The sequence below is a fragment of the Papio anubis genome, chromosome 6 (genome assembly GCF_008728515.1).
Source record: "Papio anubis isolate 15944 chromosome 6, Panubis1.0, whole genome shotgun sequence".
NCBI classification, from domain to species: Eukaryota; Metazoa; Chordata; class Mammalia; order Primates; family Cercopithecidae; genus Papio; species Papio anubis.
In genome coordinates, this window is record NC_044981.1 from 40,835,496 (window position 1) to 40,858,404 (window position 22,909).

At 45.7% G+C, this 22,909-nt stretch overlaps 1 protein-coding gene across 16 annotated transcripts in view; it reads right to left on the reverse strand.

Annotated features, from left to right (window-relative positions):
- TRERF1 (transcriptional regulating factor 1) overlaps positions 1–22,552 on the reverse strand; it is a 226,742-nt gene extending 204,190 nt beyond the window's left edge. For 12 of the 16 annotated variants that reach the window (XM_021937280.2, XM_021937279.2, XM_021937278.2 and 9 more), the window contains exons 1-2: positions 22,018–22,466; positions 21,522–21,606 (exon numbers count right to left, since the gene is read on the reverse strand). The gene's annotated coding sequence lies outside the window, so the exon portion shown is untranslated. Of the gene's footprint in view, positions 1–21,521; positions 21,684–21,862; positions 21,953–22,017 lie in introns of those variants that run through there. The other 4 variants (XM_021937266.2, XM_021937265.2, XM_021937263.2 and 1 more) reach the window with 4 other exon arrangements.
- Positions 22,553–22,909: the final 357 nt, after the last annotated feature.

Consider the following 22,909-nt stretch of genomic DNA (forward strand, 5'->3'; position numbering starts at 1 on the left):
TCAGGGGGGCTCCGGACCACTGTAGGGACTCTGGCTTGTACCGCCTGACGGGGGCCGCTGATGGGTTGTAAGCAGGAGAGAGACAGGTTTCCTTGTCATTCTCTGCCACCCCATCCCATCATTCTTCCTGGTAATCTCCCTTGATATCATTTAATAAATATGGCTCAAAGCCCTCTCTGACTTCTCGCGATGAGTTATAAACTCAAACAACCTTAAGAAAACTGGCAAGTCCCACACCTACTGCTCCCCTAAATCAATATTAGACCATCTTCCCTCACTCCAAAAAGCAAGGAGTTGAATCTTTTTTCTATTAAGAGCTGCTGACCCAGAGAAGAAACAGAAATTGTTAATTAATAAGCCAAGCACTATGGCTCATGCCTGTAATCCCAGCATCTTGGGAGGTCGAGACTGGCAGATCGCTTGAAGTCAGGAGTTTGAGACCAGCCTGGACAACATGGTGAAACCCCCTTTCTACTAAAAATACAAAAATTAGCTGGGTGTTGGCTGAGTGTGGTGGCTCACGCCTGTAATCCCAGCACTTTGGGAGGCCAAGGTGGGTGGATCACAAGGTCAGAAGATTGACACCATCCTGGCCAACACGGTGAAACCCCGTCTCTACTAAAATACAAAAAATTAGCCAGGCGTGGTGGTGCGTGCCTATAGTTCCAGCTACTTGGTAGGCTAAGCAGGGGAAATGGTTGAACCCAGGAGGCGAAGGTTGCAGTGAGCCAAGATTGCACCACTGCACTCCAGCCTGGCAACAGAGCAAGACTCCATCTCAAAAAAAAATAAAAAAATAAAAAAAATTTAAAAAAAAATTATCCGGGTGTTGTGGCAGGTGCCTGAATCCCAGATACTCGGGAGACTGAGGCAGGAGAATGGCTTGAACCTGGGAGGCGGAGGTTGCTTTGAGCTGAGATTGCACCACTGCACTCCAGCCTGGTGACAGAGCAACACTCCACGCGCCACCCCCCCCAAAAAAAGAAAATGTTAATTAATAACTAAAGACAAGGGAAGAGTAATCTCATTCAGCAAATTTTTTCTTGAGAGGGCAAAAGCTAAAAAGCTTGTTTTTAGACTAAAAATGGAAAAAAGTATTCAATAAGTAGAAGACATTTTAAAATACAGGCTACTTAACATATATATAACTAGCAATTAATAGAAAGGAGGAAAGCGAGAGATGGAGAAAAAAAGGGAAGGTGGGTAGGTAGAAAGACAAGAGTGGAAAATAGAATGACAAATACAGAGAGGAACACGGAGATATATGTGGAAAAGTACAGAAGCCTCCAAACAGAGAGGCAGAAAGAAAAAGGAACTGAAGTTACACAGGGTTTGAGGTTTCTTACTCTTCATTCACTCCCTGAAGTTTATTAGGTCCAAAGCACCAGCGCTTAATCCTTTCATTCCCTACTGCCCTGTGGCTGCCCTGATACTCCAATTAGTGGGCCCTCTATTTACACCTCTTTATCCTTACGCTAAGTAGAACTGGAGGAAGGGAGGGAAGAGACAGATTAAATTACTCTTCATGTCTAAACTGCAAAGGCAGTGGCCCAGCCAACACTAGCCGGTCAAGCCAGAGGTGGCAGCAGAAATTCCCTTGTCACGAAATACACACCAGGGACCCCCCACTATGCCCCCCACCCCACAACAGATACAATATAAGCCACTAGGCAACCTTACCTGCTCAAGCTATGAAGTGAGCCGCCATGTCTGAGACCAGGTCCCAAATGCGCCTTCTGTCAATAGAACCTTCTGTCCCAAATTGTCCCCACCTTCATGCCCATCCCCCAACCCGAGAAAGAAAAAAAAGCCCAACTAAGAGAAGACTGAGGAAGCCCTGAAATAAGCTAAAATGGTTAGAAAGAAAGTAATAATAAATTAGAACGATGAGCTCATGGTAGTATACTATAGCAGTTAACAGTACAGGCTCTAAGGTCAGAATGCATGGCTCAGCTCTGCCACTGACAACTGTACCGTGGGCAAGCGACCTATTCCCTCATGCTTCAGATTCCTCTTCTTGAAAAAGAGGACCCGTAATAATACCTGTGTCCTAGGGCTCCTGGGAGAATTAAAGTCAGTATTACACAGCATGTAAAAGAATGTCTGGCACGTGGTGAGCATTATATGAATATTTCTCAAGAAATAAAAATAGTTTTTAAAAAGGAAAGCTTCTTTCTGAACCATCCAAGAGAGAAAAGGTCTATAGTTTTATTTTTGTACATGCTATATGCATAAAAACAATCACTACTGATTGGTATTTTCAACTCTGATCATTTCTACTCCACACTTTTAAAATATGAATAAAATGCTTTGGCAAAAGCATACAAAGTCATTTGTGGTGGTATTATTCATAAAAGCAAACTGTGGGAAATGACCTAAGTATCTGACAATTGAAGAAAATGTGAGTAGATCATAAAAGCCATAACAGGGAGTTATGTACAAATATTAAAAATCACATGATGAGCCAGGCACAGTGGCTCATACCTGTAATCCCAGCACTTTGGGAGGCCGAGGTGGGATAACTCTGAGGTCAGAAATTGACCAGCCTGGCCAATATGGTGAAACCCTGTCCCCACTAAAAATACAAAAATTAGCCAGGCATGGTGGCAGGCGCCTGTAGTCCCAGCTACTCAGGAGGCTGAAGCAGGAGAATCACTTGAACCCAGGAAGTGGAGGTTGCAGTGAGCAGAGATCATGCCACTGCACCTAGGTCTGGGAGGATGAGTGAGACTCTGGTCTCAAAAAAAAAAAAAAAAAAAAAAAAACACCTAAAGAAGAATTTTTAAAGACATGGAAAATCCTTCTAAAGTTAAATAATAAAGGATACAAAATTAGACTTCACTTTCAGGTATTATGGGGCAGTGAATATTAAACTAGTCCTCTGGTACAGAATAGCTACATAAGATAGATAAAATACAAGATAATTATAACAATAATGTTTTGAAGGTGTGGAAATACAACAAGGCAGTTAGGACTTGAGGGACCAGGCTCCTAGAGGAAAGGGAAATGCAGAGAGGTGAGCTATGTATTAGTAGCTACTGTTTTCCCTCAGGACACTTGCCAATTTGGTACGAGGAACACAGAGGTAAAACAGAAAGCAGTAAATGAAAGCTTTCAGCAGCTTTCTTCCTGGGCTGAAAAGACAAAAACTGGAGTTCAGGGCTATGAAAATATCCAAGATTTAGGAGACCAAGATACCAGATAAAAAAGTGAACCCCAAAGAAATGAGTACAATGTTCCGTAAGCGATTTCTCCTCAAGGCACTGACACACACCTAAGTCTTCTGTGTACAGAGCTAAAACCTAGGAATCCAAACAGAAAAAAAAAAAAAAAAGCTATTAAAACACTAATGCATTAAGCAGAGATGTTGGTAGTTTTACAGTGGCAGGCAGACAAAACTCTGAAATCAGGGCCTACCAAGGCCTCCTTGTACCATTGTACAAGTAAGGGCAAATAACAAATACACCAGCCTTAACTGAGCCTCTACATTTTCCATGGTAAAATGCCCAGCACTCAAACAACAATCACCAAGCATGTCAGGAAATAGGACCAAACCAAGAAAAAAAATATAGTCAATAAAAACAAACCTCAGAAGGTATCCAAATATTGAAGTTGTCGGCCAGAACTTTAAAATTACAAGGGCCAGACATGGTGGCTCACATTCATAATCCCAGCACTTTGGGAGGCCAAAGCAGGAGGATTACTTGAGGTCAGGAGTTCAACACCAGCCTGGGTAACAAAGCAAGACCCCATCTCTAAAAAAAAAAAAATTTTTTTAATTAGCCAAGCATGGTGGAGCACACCTATAGTCCCAGCTACGGGAGGCTGAGGCAGGAGGATCACTTGGGCCCACGAGTTTGGGAGTGCAGTAAGCCAAGTTGGTACCACTGTACTCCAGCTTAGGCAACAGAGTGAGCAAGATCCTGTCTCTGTTTTTCAAAAAAGAGAGAACTGAATAGATGGGCTTGACAACAGAAAGGAATAGTAGAAGAAATGGCTGATGTTGTGGAAGATGGGTCAGCAGAAAAAAATATATAAAAGCACAGAAAATACAGAAATGAGTTCCAGAGACATGTAGGATACCATGAAAGGGTCTAACATATGTGCGGGAGTCTGAGAAGGGGAGGACAGGATTAAAGGGTAAAAGCAATATCGGAAGAGAATGCTCCAAGAATTTTCTAAAACTGACCAAAAACACAGAGCCATGATTTACAGAAGCAGTCCAAACTCCACAGCGGATCATAGTCAAATTGCTAAAAAAACAAAGCCAAAGAGGAAAAAAAGATATGTTACTTTCAGAAAAACTACAATAAAACTGACAGATGACTTTTTAACAGAAATGAAGGAAGCCAGAAGACAATGGAATGACATTTCCAAAGGACTGAAAGAAAATAAAACAAGCCCAAAGTCTATATACAGGGGAAAAAAAGTCTCCCATATATGAAGGTGAATAAAAGGCATTTTCAGGCAAACAAAAACTGAGAGAACTGGACACCCTCCACCACACACACACACACATATTACACACACTCATACACACACACATCTAATAGGAGTTATTCAGGTAGAAGGAAATTAAGCTGAGAGAGAAGCATGCTTAAATGGAAAGAAATGAAGAACAGCAAAAAGAGTACGTATGTGGATTAATCTAAATTATTATTGTCTATATAAAACAATGGGCTGAGCATGGTGGCTCACGCTTGTAATCCCAGCACTTTGGGAGGCCAAGGTGGGTGGATCACCTGAGGTCAGGAGTTCAAGACCAGCCTGGCCAACATGGTGAAACCCCGTCTCAACTAAAACTACAAAAAAGTTAGCTGGGTGTGGTGGTGGGTGCCTGTAATCCCAGCTACTTCAGGAGGCCGAGGCAGTAGAATCACTTGAACCCAGGAGGTGGAGGTTGCAGTGAGCCGAGATCATGCCATTGCACTCCAGCCTGGGCAAAAAGAGCGAAACTCTGTCTCAAAAAAAAAAAAAAAAAAAGAAAGAAAGAAAGAAAGAAAACCAACCAAACAAATAAGAAAATAATGTCTTCTGGGGTTTAATAGAGAGAGAAGTAAGACACACAAGACTTCAAAAGGCATAAGGGAGGTAAAAAGAGCCTAAGTGTTGTAAGTGGCCTGAATTGTCCAGAAAATGGTGAAAATATTAATTAAGGTTAAGCTCTTTAAAAGTTTTTGTATTTTTTGAGGAGACACGGCTGGCATGTATACAGAGCCGGGTGCATCTCCTCAAAAAATACAAAAACTTAGCCAGGCGTGGTGGTGCACTCCTGTAGTGCCAGCTACTCAGGAGGCTGAGGTGGGAGGATTGCTTGAGCCTAGGAGGTAGAAGCTATAGTAAGCTGTGATCACACCACTGCACTCCAGCCTGGGCGACAGAGTAATATTCCTTTCTAGGAATTTACCCCCAAAAAAGAATCTAAGATGTACTCAAAGATTTATGTACAAGGATATTTATCAAAGCATTATTTATAATAGTTAAAAAATGATAAAGAAGGCAAATTCCCAATAATAGGGATTAGTTAAATAAGTTATGGAGGCCAAGCATGGTGGCTCACACCTGTAATCCCAGCACTTTGGGAGGCTGAGGCGGGCAGATCATGAGGTCAAGAGATCGAGATCATCCTGGCCAACATGGTGAAACCCCATCTCTACTAAAAAAAAAAATTACAAAAGTTAGCTGGGCGTGGGGCGGTGGGGGGGCACTTGTAATCCCAACTACTCAGGAGGCTGAGGCAGGAGAATTGTTTGAACCTGGGAGGCGGAGGTTGCAGTGAGCTGAGATTGCACCACTGCACTCCAGCCCAGGCAACAGTGTAAGACTCTGTCTCATAAATAAATAAATAAATAAATAAATAAATAAATAAATAAAATAAGTTATGGGACCCAGTGCCCTGTAAACAGTAGGTGCTCTATAAGTATCTGTTGAACATAGAGTCCATATGAAAGGATAATAAGCGGCAGGGCATGGTGGCTCATGCCTGTAATCCCAGCATTTTGGGAGGTCAAGGCAGGTGGATCACAAGATCAGGAGATCGAGACCATCCTGGCTAATACGGTGAAACTCTGTCTCTACTAAAATACAAAAAAATTAGCTGGGCGTGGTGGCACGCACCTGTAGTCCCAGCTACTCAGGAGGCTGAGGCAGGAGAATGGCGTGAACCCAGGAGGCGGAGCTTGCAGTGAGCCGAGATCACACCACTGCACTCCAGCCTGGGTGACAGAGCGAGACTCCGTCTCAAAAAAAAAAAAGGATAATAAGTAATTTTTTTAAAGTTTCCAAGAAATATTTAATGAGTAAGTATTAAATCACATTCAAAAGAACCCTAATATGATTTTGAAAACATAATATCATAGCTAATATTTATTAAGAACTTACTATCTGCTAAGCACAGGCCCAGGCAGTCTGACTGTAGTGCTTAAATTCTTTTTTTTTTTTTTTTTTTTGAGACGGAGTCTCGCTGTGTTGCCCAGGCTGGAGTGCAGTGGCGCGATCTCGGCTCACTGCAAGCTCTGTCCTCCCCCAGGTTCATGCCACTCTCCTGCCTCAGCCTCCCATGTAGCTGGGACTACAGGCGCCCGCCACCACGTCTGGCTAATTTTTTCTTGTATTTTTAGTAGAGACGGGGTTTCACCTTGTTACCCAGGATGGTCTCGATCTCCTCACCTCGTGATCCGCCCGCCTCAGCCTCCCGAAGTGCTGGGATTACAGGTGTGAGCCACTGCGCCCAGCCCAGTGCTTAAATTCTTAATCACTAGACTTTACTGCCTAGAAAAAATACTGGAAGGAAATATATTAAAATGTTAACAGGGAGGAATTAAAGCCCATTTTTATTTTATTCCTTATCTGTGTCAGTATTTTCCAAATTCTCTATAATCACTATGAATTATTTGCAATCTCCCTCTACTATATATATATACACACACACATACATATATATACACATATATATACACACATATATATACACATACACACACATGAACTACTTTCACTTACCATTTATACAATTTCAGTGAAAAAATCTTAACGCTAACAAAGCTTTCAATTATGTCTGCTCCAGGCCTTAGAAGCAGGAGACTATGGTGTAAATGTGAGGCAGAACATTCTGACCAGGGAAGGCTGATGAGCCTGGTCCAGAGACTACAGAGCCCATGACTTCCGTTCCACAAATATGTCATCACCATCTTGCTTAGCAGGTGTGGATTTTTACACACATTCTGCTAGTTAATCTTCCTAATAACCAAGTAGATGTGACCACCTCAGGAAACAGAGTTCAGGAAGGTGAAGTGATCCTCCTAAGGACACACAAGGGCACTCCAGCTCTGGCTGGAGGTTCTCCCACTTGCAGCCCAGCCACCAACGGTTCCCCCAAATCATGCGGAACAATTTGGGGCAGACCTGAGAGCCCATTCAGCCCCAAACACTTCTGGAAGCTAACAACGTGTGTGAACCACACACCCATCGTGCCCAAAGCCCAGGGACGGCATTGAGATCCCACCCTCACAGAGTTTCACCCCCTCAGAAAATGATTATGCAGAAGAGTAAAGAATATGGCTTCACAGTTCTCAAAGCACTTTTGCATTTTTTTAAATCTCATTTTACTCTCAAAATAAACCTTTTCAGTCAGTAAAACAAAGGTACTGAGAGGACAAGGAAAATGAGGCTCCAAGAGTTAGACTGCTATCCACGAATAGCCCCAGAGGGTTGGCGTGGTGTTCCTTCCACCATATTATCAGTCATATTTTTGAAGGAAACTCAGGCCATGCTGTCTGGTAAGGCGAAATGGGAGGTAGGATAAGCAAGGGGGAAAAGAATCTGGTTTTACAGTCACCCAGGTCTGAGTTCCTGAGTCTGAATCCCTGCCCTGCAATTTACTAGCCATACAACCTTGAAAGAGCTTCTGCATCTCTTTGTGCCTCCATTTCCCCACCTGTATAATAAGGATAAGAATGCCTTCCTCATGCAGTTGCTCTGAGGGTTAAATGGGGTAACAGACCTAAAATGATGGTGTGCATCTGCACTAGGCAGCTGTTATTTATTTAACTTGTTTGTTTATTTATTTATTTATTTTTGAGACGGAGTCTTACTCTGTCACCCAGGTTCAAGAGCAATGGCATGATCTCGGCTCACTGCAACCTTCACCTCCCAGATTCAAGCGATCCTCCTGCCCCGGCCTCCCGAGCAGCTGGGGATTACAGGTGCCCACCACCACACCTGGATAATTTTTGTATTTTTAGTAGAGATGGAGTTTCACCATGTTGGTCAGGCTGATCTCAAACTCCTGACCTCAAGTGATCTGCTCACCTCGGCCTCCCAAAGTGCTGGGATTACAAGAGTGAGTCACTGTGAGCAGGTAAGCAGCTGCAGCTGTTACTTTTTAAAATGTATCCTGTCCCCCAACATATACAAGGTGAGGTCGCCATGGCCAGAGCACATTGCCTCACCTTCCTAAAGAAAACAATCCCCTGGCCAGGTGCAGTGGCTCACACCTGTAATCCCAGCACTTTGGGAGGCCGAGGCAGGCGGACCACCTGAGGTCAAGAGTTCAAGACCAGCCTGGGCAATATGGCAAAACCCCGCCTCTACTAAAAATACAAAAATTAGCCAGGCGCGGTGGTATACACCTGTAGTACCAGCTTCTTGGGAGGCTGAGGCAGGAGAATTGCTTGAATCTGGGAGGTGGAAGTTGTAGTGAGCCGAGATTATACCACTGCACTCCAGCCTGGGCAAGAGAGCAAGACTCTGTCACAAAGAAAAGAAAGAAAGAGAGAAAGAGAGAGAGAGAAAGAGAGAAAGAGAAAGAAAGAAAATAACCCCGCATGCTTTTCCAAATTCTGCCATCCTAGTTAAAACTAGATTCATCTCAGCTACTTGCCTTTTTAAAACTCTTTCCAAGCTTTTAAATTTAAGCCCCTAAAAGTATCCTCACAGAAGGAGCAGATACGAGTTGAGGAGGACAGAAGGCTGAGACCCCAGGCTCTGTGTTCTGTGCCTCTGTGCAGATTAGACCAGAGGGTTTAGATACGGGGAGGACACAGCATACGGCCTGCCCTGAAGGGAATCACACAGGTAAGCACAGGATGGGAGGAGAGGGGAAGGAGGGCAGCCCACCAAAAGAGTGGAGAGTGGAAAGGGAGTGTCACAGAGTACATGGCCAGGGGCCTCAAGGAAGAAAAGGGGACAGACACAGAAGTGAAAGTGCCTCTTAGAAACTGAAAAAGAGCAGGCAAGATGGAGAGAGAAATGGCAGGCTGTGCCGTAGAAAGATGGCAATGCTTCTCCTTCAACATCACTGCCACTTGCCGCTGTGTTTCCAACACTTTCCTAAGTGGTCTCCTGGCCTGCAGACTCAACCCCTCCAGACTGGACCCCATTCCCCGACACATACTTCCTAACTCCAAAACCTTCAGTGACTCCCCTACTACCTGCAGGGTCAGGACTACACTCCCTAACATGACATCAGGTTCTCCCTGCCCAATCCCTGCTCACTTCTCCAGTCTCATCATCTGGCAACTGTCTGTGAGACAGTACGTGCCAGGCCCCAGGATGGGTGCTGAGGACACAATAAATAAGACATGGTATACACTTAAGAAGCTGGAAGTTGGCTGGGCGTGGTGGCTCACGCCTGTAATCCCAGCACTTTGGGAGGCAGAGACGTGGGGCGGATCACCTGAGGTCAGGAGTTTGAAACCAGCCTGGCCAACACGACAAAACCCCGTCTCTACTAAAAATACAAAAATTGGCTGGGCGTGGATTGGGGGGCGCGGGAGCCTGTAGTCCCAGCTACTCGGGAGGCTGAGGCAGGAGAATCACTTGAGCCTGGGAGGCAGAGGTTGCAGTGAGCTGAGATCACACCACTGCACTCCAGCCTGGGCGACAGAGCAATACTCCATCTCATAAAGAAATAAATAAATAAACAAACAAACAAGACTCCAAAACAAACAAACAAAGGGACTCTGAGGGCGCCCTGGCCCATTCCGCCATGTGAGGACCCAGTGAGAAGATGACCATCTAAGACCAAATCTGCCCCTGCCTTGTTCTTAGACCTCCTGGCCTTCTGAACTGTTAGAAATAAAAGTTTATTGTTTGAACCACTCAGTCTATTATATTTTTGTTATAGTAGCCCAAACTGAAAGACAGAGGGATAAGCCTAGCTGCTCCAGACAGTATGTCCTGTGAACTTCTTCAGAAATTCTGCCTTTTTCTGGTAGGCATCACTGTGTGTCATATTTCCATTTTCACATGACCGTCCTTCGCTAGACTCTGAGCTCCTCTTATTTGTCCTGGCATTTCCAGCCATTGGGACAATCCTGATATACGGCAGGCACTCAATAAATGCTTGATGAACAAGTTGTCAGCAAAGCCACCCACCGTGGCCTGGCAGGGGATGGGGGCAGGGCACTCATCTCTTCTAACAAGGCTATGAGACCCTTGACCTTCCTTAGAATAACAGCTCACTCCAGGAACTCAGGAAAGATTCTCTTAAACATCCTGAGCACTCTACCCGTAGCTGTCAACGGCAGGCCTCATTGGCAGCTCTAGATATTTTGCTGAGGTTCTTAGAGTCTAGAGGTCTGTACATAGCAAGCATACAGTGACTAGGCAATTTCTAAAGGCAGCATAGTCTAAGGATCAGGAGCCAGTCTTTGGAGCGGGTCCTGACTTTGGATACTAGCTCTGCCACGCAGCACCTGTCCTTAAACAAGTTGCTGAAACCCCCCGAGCCTCAGTTTCCTCAAGTGTAAAGTGGGTATCACATCTGCTTCTTGCAATTGTAGGAGAATGAAATGACTAAAATATCCACACAAGGCCAGGCACATAGTAAGCTTTCTATATATAGCAGTTACTACTACTAAAGCGATCTGGAGCCCTAATTCTGATACCCCACGGCCTATGCAAATTCCTGAGCCCCTAAATAGGCTCTTTTTGGTGTGCTCTGGGAGGCAAAAGACATCCAATCTCTGACTCACAATATGTTGCCAAAATTCTCCTCGAATTCCCAAGAGAAAACGTATTTTAATTCCCTCTGACTTTAAAAATTAAACAGTTCTTACAGCATTTTGGGGTGGCAGGGGTGAGGAAGAAGACCACAAAATCCAACAAGCAGCTTTTAAAAGGTTACGAACTGATTGAAGAAAGAAAGGAGAAGGCAGCTGGAGGGGGTGAGAAAGGGGGATGGAGACAATCCCCTGAGTTTCTGCTATTATTGAATACCCCAACTCTCAAAGTAGCCTGGCTGCCCCCTCCTCCACGTGGGCTAAGCTCTGTTAATGAGAAAGCCGAGCTCTGCCTACATTACCACAATAATGATTTCCCGGTTGCATTTTTACATGCCTGCCGCTTTATCATAGCAGAAGTAGACATATATTTTCAATAAATCCCTTCTCTCCTTTCCCCTCCCCAACTCGAGCTCTCCCAGTAAATGCTGTTCCCTCTGCACCCTCCCCCAACGCAATCCCAACCCTGGAGCACAATGAGTTCCACTAATCAAAACAGAAAGAAAAAGAAAAATGGAAAAATCACAGCTGCTGAAAAACAGCATTTGCTACAAGTCAAAGCCCTCTACATTTTTTTCTGCACGCAGCATTTACTTCTTCAAGGACACATCACCCCGCCTCTATCAGAAATCTTACGTAGAGTTGCTCAAAGGGGAAGGAGGAGGGGGTGGGTGAAGAAATCTAATATTCAGTCTCTTTCCTATTTTGACTAAGCCAGCACAGACAGAAATATAGATAAGGCCTTGAATAACTGATTTAACAAAATGTCACTTATTAAAAGGAATGGGGGATGGGACAGCATTTGCATTCGAGAGCTCAGTTAAACCACCCCAGCTAAAGGCTGCAAGGCCAAGGCAAGGCAAGGGGGAAGAAAATATTTCTCAGGTCTGGTCTTCTTCAGTGGTTGCAAGGACTGGGCCTGGTAGCAGAGAAGCCTGGATTTCTCCTTCCATCAAGAACCAATGGGGAGAAAACCAGAGGTTTAAAACACACACACACACACACACACACAACCAAAACCCAGCTGATTCTTAAGTAAGCGTTTTTACAGCACTAACTAGTATCAGGCTCTGTGCTAGAGGCTGGGGGGTACAGAAATGAGTGATGACCCAGTTCTGCCTTCCCCAAGCTCCCAGTCCGGAGAGGTGAAAGACACGTCCCACCGTAAGCATGACAGCAGCAGCCTTATAAAGCAGCAGGAGCCCAGGAATGGCCCCTTCTAGCCCACCCACTGCCCTGGCCAGGCCCAGGCACACAGAGCCATCAAGAAAGACTTAAGGAATGAGCGTTTGCGAGGTTTGAATTCCATACTGCCTTCTAAAGAAGCTCAGACTCTTCAAAAGGAAAGAGGCCCCTAAATGTCCTTACCTACTGTGGCTCCCCCTGAAAACCCCTCAACTCGCATGTATTCACCCAATTAACAAAGAAAAGCGAACTCAAGCCCCAATACTTCAGAATCAGCCTCATTACTGTGTCCTTCAGTTGAATTTAAGGGAGCTTGGTATCTCCTATTGTAATGACAACAGAGGGAACTCAAACGACACTCCTATTAAAACTCCTTGGGCATCAACTCCAGCTTTTTCTCTTTTTCTTTAAGAAAAAAAACTTTCAAAGGAGTTAGATTGGGGGCAGTTTCCCAAAGACCAAGAGAGGCCCTAGGAGCAGCCTCTGTAATGACAAAGACCCCTGGGGCCCTCAGGAAGGATTCTTTCTGAGGGAGCAAGCTGTCCAGGGCCCTGTTATCTCCAAAGTCAGAGCCCAGGGGCTAGAGGCCACACCATCTAGAAATGACCACTAGACCACCCAGGTCCCTCTGCTGAGGGGCCCCACAGAAGGGATAGAGCTGACAGTAGGAGACTGATGGCAAATAGCTGCCCCATGTGTTAAAGTCAAGTCTTGGCCTTCATTATAAGGCAGCCTTAAAGCTTTGTGCTCCAGAATAATGGAGGCAGACAATTTAAGTTTTCAAAAATGTCATGCCAAAAACATGCTTAAATCATCTGAGTATTTCCAACTAAGCTCATTGGAGTTGTAAGCCCAAAACACCCAGATGATCTTACTGATTTCCACGATCTTTTACATATATTCTGTACCACATTCTTTTACTTAACGCTGTATAGCATTATCTATTTCAAGAGTGCACAAAATTTGGACACCATTCAAATTGTGGCATTAAATCAGGGCTTTGGATGCTGGCTGAACAGGTGACTCTTAGTTGATCATTTATTTTTACTTTTCAATTTTACTTCTCGAGCCTCAGTTTCCTCAGCTGCAAAATGAGGATGTCTACCTTCTCTGGTTGTTGCAGGACACGAATAAGACATGTCGAAGAGGCTTTGGAACTATAAAGTGCGAGTTATTTCAGTGATGGCCTCCATTTCCTCTCTCTCTGATTTTTCGTTGATTTCTTCCTTCTCTCTATGAAACTAAATTGGTATCAGTTCTACTGCTTTTCAAAATCAACAACACATATTTATTATACAAATACAGGAAGAAGCCCCATCATCCATGGGTGTAGCAAAATCTCAATAATTGCTAAATCTAGGTGATGAGTACAAGGGAGTTCATTATACTAGTCCTTCTGCTTTTGTGTATCTTTAAAGATTTTTCATAATAAAGATAATTTTTAAATAAATAAATAAAGCTTCACCTTCTTAGGCAGAGGCCAGAAGCCTGATTAGTGAAAAGCACTGGATATCTTTTTAAAATGAGAATTGACTTTCCAGCATACACAGTAAGACTAAGGGCTAATGACTGCTTTTAGGTAGATTCAGCTTTATAGCACAATCCTTTTTTGCAAAACAAACACTGAATGCAAATGAAGACGGCCAAGACTGCAGAACCTCAGTCGGGTTTCTTGGGGGTAGGTTCAAGGTTCCCCTGCACCCAGTTCACATGATTCTTTGCAGAGCAAACCAAGTTTATTTGGCCCTTTGGGTGAGCAGGTCCCAGATTCTGAATATGGAATCAGAATTTGAACCTATATAGACTGGCACTGCACAGCCAGCATTTCTGAGGGCAGCCTTCCGACAAGAAGAGCAGTTTCGCTAAAGGGATCACAGAGAACTTGAAAACCCCAAATAGAAGGCAGTTACATGTAGGGAACAACAGTGGGAGTGGACAAGGGAAATGTTTCGCTAGCTGTCAGATTTTCTATCTGAAAAGGAGACCTGGCTGAAGATCAAGCCGCCTTGCTGCTGCCTGTGTTCTATGCCTCTTACCGTTGACATCGCACTTTCCATACATGATCTGATTCCCCCCCACAACTTGAAGAGGACAGGTGAAGATGGTACCAGCCCTCTTTTTACAGATACAGAGAGGCTCAGAGGTCGACTCATTCAGAACCTTGGTGTAGAGCTGGATCTCAATCCAGATCTGACTCTCTCCTCTTTCACCCACCTCCCTTGCAGACCCCACAGCTGGGAGTCACCGAGGCTGGCAGTCCATGGGACATTTTTTGTAAAAGACAACCGAAACAAGAGGCAGCCTTTGCCTTTTTTTTTTTTTTTTTTTTTTTTCTTTCGAGCTTCTTGCTCAAAACCTATGACAGTATCCACCAACTCTGAACAGGGCTGAAAATCACAGAAGTCTTTTTTCTAATCATAGTTTTCAAATAAATTTAATGCGAGGCCCTAATTATTTTAACTGAAGACTCTTTTCTCCAAGCTAAAGAATTCACTCTTTCCTCTGTGCTGCTCAGTAACGCAGTCAAATGTTCAGAAAAATGCAGTACCATTTCTGATGCAGTCTTAACCCTTGAGTCTCTGGCTGGTGTCAAGTCCTAAGCCCAAACTCCTTCCCAGGGACAGGGCAGCCTCAGCCTGGGGAGGCAGAACATCTCGGCCATCCGCACAGTCCCCTGCCTGCCCACTCCTTAGCATCTGCCCCCTTATCAGTTTTTCTCCCCTGTCATGATGAAGCAAGTCCCTGAAGTATCCCCCACCCCCTTACAAAGGCCAGATCTTCCCCTCAGACCTTCTCACGGGCTTTTTGCTCAACTGACCCAACTCGTTTCTCTTGATCAATCACTCCCTCTCCACTGATCTTTCCCATCAGCACACAAATTACCAACCCTTCCAAAAAACCTCTTTCCCTTTTGCACATCCTTCCAGCTCGCACTCCATTTCTCTGCTCCTCGCCTTTCATCAAATTTTGCCAAAGAGTTGACTACAAATGCTGTCCGCAGCTCCTCACTCACGATCCCCTCCCAACCCTCTCCAATCATGGTCCTAGCCAATCCTTCACTCCATTGAAACTGCTCTTCACAAGTCACAGACAGATTCCATTTTGCCAAATCCAGGGCCTGGCGCAGTGGCTCACGCCTGTAATCCAGCACTTGGGGAGGCCAAGGCGGGTGGATCACCTGAGGTCAGGAGTTTGAGACCAGCTTGGCCAACATGTTGAAACACCATCTCTACTAAAAATACAAAAACCAGCCAGGCGTGGGACGCATGCCTGTAGTCCCAGCTACTCGGGAGGCTGAGGCAAGAGAATCACTTGAACCTGGGAGGCAGAGGTTGCAGTGAGCTGAGATTGCACCACTGCACTCCAGCCTGGACAATAGAGTAAGACTCCATCTCAAAAAAAAAAAAAAAAAAAAAAGAAACAAATCCAATGGTGACTTTTCTGGCCTTATCAGCCTCATGAAACACTACACACACACACACACACACACACACACACGCACAGGCACACACAGCACAAACCCCCTTCACACTACCTGTCCTTCTCTCTTTATGGGCTCCTTCATGCATTCTGTCCACTCTCCTGCATTTAAATGCTCTCTCCATGCTGATGGCTCCCATATTTTTATCTCAGGCTAGGTGGTAGATCAGATTATCCTACTTAACATCTCCACTTTGAGTCTATCAGGCATCTCAAACTTAGCGGTGCCCCAACAAAAATATCTTGCCCACCTCCCTCTCCCAATCTTTGTATCAGCGAACAGCAGCACCATCTACTCAACTGCACAAGTCAGAAACCTCGGAGTTCTTGATACTTCTCCCCACCCCACAGCAGCCCTGCCCATTCTACTCCTAATGAGTATCTCACACCCACCCACTCCTCTCCATGCACCTCCTTCACCTCCTCCTCAGCCTGCCTCTTTACTGTGCTCTGCCTTTCTCTGCTTTCTTCTCCACCAATGCAATCCTCTTTAACACGAGTTAGGGGCTGTTGCTTCCCACTCTAAACTTTCTTTTGTTTGTTTGGTTTTTTGTTGTTGTTGTTTTTGAGATGAAGTCTCGTTCTGTCACCCAGGCTGGAGTGCAGTGGCGTGATCTCCACTCACTGCAACCTCCGCCTCCTGGGCTCAAGTGATTCTCCTGCCTCAGCCTCCCAAGTAGCTGGGATCACAGGCGCCCACCACCACACAGTCTAATTTTTGTATTTTTAGTAAAGACAGGGTTTCACCATGTTGGCCAGGCTGGTCTGGAACTCCTGACCTCAGGCTATCTGCCCCCCTCGGCCTCCCAAAGTGCTAGGATTACAGGTGTGAGCCACCGTGCCCAACCCCACTCCAAACTTTCAGTGGCTTCCCACTACACTTCAAATGAAATATAAACCTTTTCAAAGCCCAGAGAATCCCGCACAATCATCTCATGCCACCCTCTCTCCTTCATTCTTGACCACCTGTGCCTCTTTGAGTTCTCCTCAAAACCAAAGTCCTTCTGCACAGGCTCTCCTCTGCTTCATGTGCTGTCTCCCGCCACCCCCAAACCTCAGAGAGGCCTTTCCAGGCTACTCTAATGAAATCCATCCAAGTCACTGGACTTGTGGTTTCATCAGAGCACTGACCACAACTGGCAAGCTGTATTTCTTTATATGGCTGCCTCTGGACTGTAAGTGAGGTGGTAAGGGTAGGGGTATGGGTAGAAGGAGATGATTATGTCTCTTTTAATTATCAGTATATTTCTGGAGCTTTAACACAGTGCCTGGTAAATAGTAAGTCCTCAATAAGAAGCTGCCGCATGTATGAAAGAAACCAGGGCTGCTTATGGCATTAAAAAAAAACCTTGTTCCATGGCCACGTATGGTGCCTCATGCCTGTCATCCCAGCACTTTGGGAGGCCAAGGTGGGTGGATCACTTGAGGCTAGGAGTTCAAGACAGCCTGGCCAACATGGTGAAACCCTGTCTCTACTAAAATGAAATAAAAAATAGCTGGGCATGGTGGTGCACGCCTGTAATCCCAGCTACCTGGGAGGCTGAGGCAGGAGGTTCACTTGGACCCAAGAGGCAGAGGTTGCAGTGAGCTGAGATTGAGCCACTGCACTCCAGCCTGAGTGAGAGAGTGAGACGCTGTCTCAAACAAACAAACAAACAAATGAATAAAACTCTCGTTCTTTGAGCCCAGAGTTATCACTGTTATTTAGGCACATGGGTTCTTTGTCCCCTTCCCGCTCTATCAAACATTTAAAAAGAAATGTTTACGTTGCTAAACCAATACCCCAACAGCTCAGCATATGCTACCCCATGCCAACTCATTGTCTTCCATGACGAAAAACCAAGAATCATCTGTTTCTTCAGTAAACCAAATTACTACAAGCAGCTACTCTGAGAACTTAAAATTCTTAGAAAATACCACAGAGGCTTTTTGTTGTGTGTTTTCTTTAGCCCAGAAAAAAAGATTTATTAAGAGAGCCCTGGGGTCAAACTCATGTTACTGAGACTATACTATTCCTTAAAAATGCCCACAGCACCCTTGCGGCAACGCATGCCAGTAACTAGAATCCAGTTGTTGTTGTCCTCCTCTCTCCACAAAAGAAATCAACTATATGTTAGTTCTCCTTTATTTTATTGGTTTCCCTCCAACATGCAAATTCAGAAGTATCATTCATCCACAAGATCCCAGATGATTTTAATCCTCCCTCCTCCCTCAGCCACACAGTTTTATGAGGTCAGAAATAAAATAAGCTGAATTCAACTGCCTTTAGAGTAGGACCACGAGCACCCACTTATACCACCCAGGTATGAGCCACTTGCCTAGATCCTTACTTTTCTTTTTTTGTTGTTTTTGTTTTTGTTTTTTTGAGACAGAGTCTCACTCTGTCACCCAGGCTGGAGTGCAATGGCGTGATCTCGGCTCACTGCAACCTCTGCCTCCCACGTTCAAGCGCTTCTCATGCCTCAGTCTCCCAAGTGGCTGGGATTACAGACACCCACCATCATGCCCGGCTAATTTTTGCACAGACAGGGTTTCACCATGTTGGCCAGGTGATCCGCCTGCCTCAGCCTCCCAAAGTGCTGGGATTACAGGCATGAGCCACTGCGCCCAGCCCTAAATCCTTACTTTCCATGTCAATGTCCAAAATCAATAAAAACATCAAGAGCTTCTCCCAAAAATGCCCACAGTGAAATACAGAGAATCCTGGTGATAAAAAATGATACTATATCATTATTATGAACCTTATCACAAATATTCAGCCAAATCACAATTACCCACAGAAAGCAGGCAAAGGCACACTGGGCTTTCTGGTCTCCCGCTTATCCCCAAAGCTACCTCCTCCTGCTGCCTGGGAATAAGAACTCAGTTAACCTTAGACTTGACCTTAGACAAGTTAACCAGCTGGCTGGAAAAGAAACTTCTAAGATGAACAGAAATTATTTTTGGTGCCAAGGATATATACATGCTCTACTCTCTGTTAGTGCATAGAATTGGGATTTTTTTTTTGTCCAAGACACTGGCATTGTTTTTTGTTTTGTTTTGTTTTGTTTTTTGACTGGCATTGTCAAAAATACTTTATTCACAACTATTTCCTTGTGTTTGATGGTCAAGATCACCAGGCCACTCAAGAATCCTTTCTGGAATACCAAGGATCAAATCCACTTTCTCCATGAAAAGACAAAAACAGAAGTTAGTCAGCTCACCCAAGTCCATGAAGCAATTGGCCGTTGGCTCAGGAAGAGACTGTCAAGACCTCTGGAGACCTCGCTTACAAGACACAGAATTTCAGAGCCGGAAGGGAACTCACGGATCAAACCACGCACTTTTAAGATAAAAAATCCAAAGCCCAGAAATGGCTAGAAATTGGTACTTTCCCCATCTTTCCTTCCAGTGCTGTTTCCCCAGTCTTGAGCATGAACCACGTTTAAGTTCTTTGTCACTTTCCAAATACTGTAAACTTGAGCCAACTATTGAACACAAGACAATTTTAACACTTCCTGGCTAATCAACTTCAAGGAGAATCCTTACATTTGCCAAAAAACAAAAAACAAACAAACAAACAAAAAACATGCTTTCGGTTATTATGACCAACCCACCCATTAAAGAAGGAGAAAAAGAAAATTATAAACAAGCTTTATTTTTTGTGGCCACACATTTTATTATATAAGCAGCAAAAAACACTATAGTCTGTCTCCTCTTTTACACTTTAAGTTCCTAACTCAACAAAAACCACAGGCCCAAGCCGGTTAAAGGAGGCAAAACAGTACTTTCCACACAGTTCATAGAACAACTGTTTTCACAGCAAGCTCACATAAATGCTATGTGATAATAACACATGCCTGCTATGTGGAAGCCTGCTTACCAAGCTGTGAAAAGACCCATGTTTACTATGGAACCTGCAAAATTAATCTTCTCCTACAGCAGAAGGGAAACGCTCTTTTTGGGATGTCAAGCTGGCTTCTAAACAATCCTTTGGCGAAAACGGACATGCCTAAAAGGGCGGAGCCCAGAGAGGTGTGTCACTCTGGGTATCAATTCCTATAAATCAGATCCTGACAATCACCACAATATTTTAAAAAGAATGAATTATGATTCATGGGCCTTCAAACCTTTATTACCACAAGAACATTCTCAGTAGAAGAGAAAAAAAAAACCTACTGTGACTTGATTAATGGCCAAAGCAAGACAATAAAATAAATCTCATAAATATAAGGAAAAAAACCTGAATGACTGCTCTTGGCTCTGAGGCTAGGCATGTAAATAATTCCACCCTGGAATGAACATACATAAAGATTTTGTTTACCCTCCCAGCAAATACAACAACCAGACTCAGATTTTCATCAGGTAAAAATAATAGCTAATTTGTTTAACTAATGCCTAGTTAGGAACATTTGATAAGCAGCAATAATATTTAATTCCCAACTAACTCAACTCTCAAACTGCCAAGTATCAACCCTCAATCTGGAAATCTGACGACAGTTAGGAAAGGAAAAAAGCACTCTCCATCAGCAATGTGTAGCGAGTTTTTTAAAACCCATTTTTCTCGACCCTGCTAGAACACAGCCTGTCTACAGAATTGCAGAAAGCTTAACAAACCTTAGTTAACCCCACTGCCTAGTGGCTACTCCCTAACCCTACTAAACGTCTCTGGGTTGGACCTCAGATGCTAAAATTATCCTAGCAAAGTTAAAACTCCCAGCATCATCAAGGTAGCTGACAGCCAAGACCTACAACTCTTCTGCAGACACCAGTAGGCTGAGGACCAAGAAAACAGAGGGAAGGAGAGGCAAAGGCTGCTGGTTAACTAGTTAAGCGCTGAGGACTCCTGCTGTTATCCTCTCCAGTCAGTGAGCATCAACACCACACTTCCTATAGCCAAACTCCTTTCTTAAAAGGGTCAGTGATGCAGAAGGTGGGTGCTAACTGGAACAACTTAAAACTCCCCTTCTTAAAGCTCTCCTCCGTGACCTGCTGAAAAGTGCACCTAGACCGGTTTTCGGGAGACATTTTTTAATGAACTCTTTAGCCACTCCCGGGCAGTCATTCCTAAGCACGACTTCCACGCACTTCACAAGACAGCCCAGGCCACGCTGACTTGAAGACACCCCCTTCAGCACGGGCAGTTGCCAAAGCTGCCTCCAGTCTGGGGAAGAGTTTCCACAAAGCTGGCTCTAACAGGCCAGTGGAAGGCACACGGAGGAACCAGAAAGCGTTTTCTTGTAAGCTAAGGATGGCAGGCGCACATGCTCCAGTCCAGTGCTGGCCAGAGGCTGCCTGCCAGGTGCTCTCGGCCTCCGCCAGTGAATGAGTGGTTTGGTTTGGTTTTTAGTATCTGTTTCTTAAGACCACCGGCAGTAACTTCCCAGTCTCCCAAACTGAAGTTGGGGAATGAAGGAACAGGTTTACCCCCTTACACACTGCTCCCATCTGGGTGGCCACACTAACTTCTGGGGAGTACCCAGCCCCCACAGAGCCCGCAGGCGCGTATACATACACATATGCATCATGTCAAAAACCCCAAAAGGCAGAGTCCTGCGGTTTCTGAGCTGGAGAATGAAGCCTTTATAACATCACAATCTCAAATGCAAGCCCACCATCACTACCTTTAAGCCAGGGTTGCCAGTTATAGCGCCCATCTCATCCCTCCCCCTTTGCTGGGATGCTGTGCAGCCCAGAGAGGGAAGAAGGGAAGAAGGGAGAAGGCCCTGCTTGCATAGTGAAAGTAAAGGGGGGGAGACTTCTCCTTCTCTGTCTCCCCACTCTTCCCTCCCCACTCCGCCCCACCCCCGTCTTCTCGAGGAGCATCCCCAAACTAATTTTTAAAAAATGAAACTTAATAAGCTTCTTGCCTACCTTGGCTGTTTCTGCAACAAGTGCATGGGCAATCCGACGAGAAGACCAGTCTCCGCTTGGGGGGTGAGATGGGGGGCGAGCAGAGCTGATGGAGTAATTTCAATATTAATTTATGTCAGCCGCCTTCTCTCAGCGCTACTCACTTACAGTACTGCCCTCAGCCTGTAAACAAATATCGCTCCGCCAGGAAACATACTCCCCAGATGCAAGCCCCTCTCCCCAGCAGGGAACCTGGCCCCTCGCCCCGCCGCAAGAGTGTGCTCCCCCACCCGGGGTAGGAAGCTTTGGGTTTCCAAAGCACCAACCCACCACCTCCTCCACCACCCCAGCAAGAAACTTACTCGGTCCGTCTACGCCTCCACCCTCCCTTCAGGAAATCTACTCTCCATATGCATTCAGCCTCCCCGCAGGAAATCTGCTCCCCCCTCCCCCCTTCTATATACATGCACCCCTCCCTCTCCTCCTCCCCATGCGCCCTCCCCGGCCAGAAACTTACTAGTGAGCAAGCGTGCAGGCTCTCCTGATGCTGGAAACTTACTCCCAGATATAGCGCCCGCCAGCCCCCTTTCCCAGCCCTGTTCCCCTTTCTGCCCTCCGCCGCAAGCAACTCCAAACTCTCCGCATCCAGCCGTTCTCCCTCCCCGGTGGAAATTTGCAGCGCCGGGCTGCGCGCGTGCATCCACCCTCCCCTTCAGGAAACTTACTCCCCATCTGCATGCACCGCCTCTCAGCCATCGCTTAGAGGGAAGGGGGTGTGCTGGGGAGACAGAAATACATATGTATCTCTCGCCCCTCCCCCGGCCGCAGCCCACTCGGGGCCGAGCCGCGGTAACCTGGCCTTACCTTTGCATTGCTCCCCATCCTCGCCCCCTCCCTTAACCCTCCTTATCCGCTCCCCGGTACCCCCCTTTTTTCAGCCATTACCCACCCCTAGCAACCGTTCCCAAGCTCCTCTTGGCCTTTTTTTTTTTTTTTTTAAATCCAGGATGCAAATTCCTCCCCTGTCAGCAAATCGACTGTCAAATTATTTTCTTGCAAAAGGAGAAAGGCGGGGTGGGGGGGGAGCAGGAGCAAAAAGGGGGGAGGGCGGGGGAAGGGAGGGAGAGGGACCGAGGAGGGGAGAGATATCCCTCCGCAGAGCTGGGTCTGGCCGCGGGCGGGGAAGCAGGAAGTAAGGTGTCCAGCGCCGCGGCCGGCTGGTCCTCCGCCGCGGCCCCCGCCCGCGTCCCCTTTCCCCCGGGGCGCAGCGCTCCGGCGGGCGCGGGTCGCCCGGCGCATTGTTCGCAGCCTTCGCGGCGGTGCGCTGCTGACTTTATTTGTGCGCTTTGCGTGTGCGTGAGGTTGCACCTTTTGTAGGCTGGCGAGTCTCTGGACGAGGATGGGACGGG